The sequence below is a fragment of the Paramormyrops kingsleyae genome, unplaced genomic scaffold (genome assembly GCF_048594095.1).
Source record: "Paramormyrops kingsleyae isolate MSU_618 unplaced genomic scaffold, PKINGS_0.4 ups278, whole genome shotgun sequence".
In the NCBI taxonomy this organism is placed as follows: Eukaryota; Metazoa; Chordata; class Actinopteri; order Osteoglossiformes; family Mormyridae; genus Paramormyrops; species Paramormyrops kingsleyae.
In genome coordinates this window covers 5,702-7,500 of record NW_027326215.1, presented here as the reverse complement: position 1 = coordinate 7,500, position 1,799 = coordinate 5,702, and positions in this window count along the sequence as shown.

The window sequence follows — 1,799 nt, the reverse complement described above, 5'->3', positions numbered from 1 at the left end:
GCAGGAGGCCTGATTTCGTCTCGTCGCTCTCGGAACATCATTTATCCAGCATTAAGTGCACCATCCCTTGGTACACTTATGACAAAGACTACCTGACCTTAAGTGCACCATCTCTGGGTACAATTATGACAAAGGCCCCTAACCTTAATGACCTCCTGAGACCAGGCAACCTTCTGAAAGGTACCCAGGATTTAGTGCACCTTCCTTAGGTACACTTATGACAAAGGCCTCTTGACCTTGATGGCCTCCTAAGACCAGGAAATCATCTGAAAGGTACCCAGAATGAAGTGCACCTTCCCTGCGACTTAGGGTTACTGTTGCACCTGCTACTTATGGTACCACCCACAGTGCCCGCACCCAAGGGAGGGCAGGGTGGCGAGGCCCGCGCGGCTTCCCTTCTGCCCAGCTGGAGGCCTGGTTTCGTCTCGTGCCTTTTGGAAGATGATCATGTTGGCCAAAAAATGTAAACGTAAGACCAGGCAATCTTCTGAAAGGTGCCCAGCTTTCAGTGCACCTTCCCTGGGTACACTTAGGACAAAGGCCCCTTGACCTTAAGGACTTCCTAAGACCAGGCAACCATCTGAAAGGTACCCAGGAGTAAGTGCACCATCTCTGGGTACACTTATGACAAAGGCCCCTGACCTTAATTACCTCCTAAGACCAGGAAACCATCTGAAAGGTACCGAGGATTCAGTGCACCATCTCTGGGTACACTTATGACAAAGGCCCCCTTGACCTTAAAGGCCTCAGCTCTCCCCCACACCTTAAGGCACAACTGCCATCATATCCTTGAGGCCCAAATCTAACCATAAGACCAGGAAACCCTCTCAAAGGTACCCAGCATTAAGTGCACCATCTCTGGGTACACTTATTACAAAGGCCCCCTGACCTTAAGGACCTCCTAGGACCAGGCAACCTTCTCAAAGGTACCCAGGATTCAGTGCACCTTCCCTGGGTACAGTTTCACAGAGGGTCCGCTGGTTCCCAGACTTCCCTTTGACTTAGGGTTATGGTTTCAGCTGGTACTTAGGGTTATGGTTGCAGCTGGCACTTATGGTTACGGTTGCAGCTGCTACTTAGGTTTATGGAAAGACAGTTAGCCAAAGGTACCAAGGATTAGATGCACCTTCCCTGGGTACAGTTTCATGGAGGGTCTGTTGCAACCCTAGGTGAATCTACCGGTCGGCCCTGGTAACCCTAGCCGGCTTTTGGTGCACCTTCCCTGGGTACGGTTTCACGGAAGGTCCGCTGGTTCCCGGACTTCCCTTTGACTTATGGTTACGCTTGCAGCTGGCACTTAGGGTTATGGTTGCAGCTGCTACTTACGGTTATGGAAAGACAGTTAGCCAAGGGTACCCAGGATTAGATGCACCTTCCCTGGGTACGGTTTCACGGAAGGTCCGCTGGTTCCCGGACTCCCCTGTGAGTTATGGTTACGGTTGCAGCTGGCACTTAGGGTTATGGTTGCAGCTGCTACTTACGGTTATGGAAAGACAGTTAGCCAAGGGTACCCAGGATTAGATGCACCTTCCCTGGGTACAGTTTCATGGAGGGTCCGTTGCAACCCTAGGTGAATCTACCGGTCGGCCCCGGTAACCCTAGCCGGCTTTCGGTGCACCTTCCCTGGGTACAGTTTCACGAAGGGTCCGCTGGTTCCCGGACTTCCCTTTGACTTATGGTTATAGTTTCAGCTGGTACTTACGGTTATGGTTGCAGCTGGCACTTAGGGTTACGGTTGCAGCTGGCACTTATGGTTACGGTTGCAGCTGGCACTTATGGTTATGGAAAGACAATTAGCC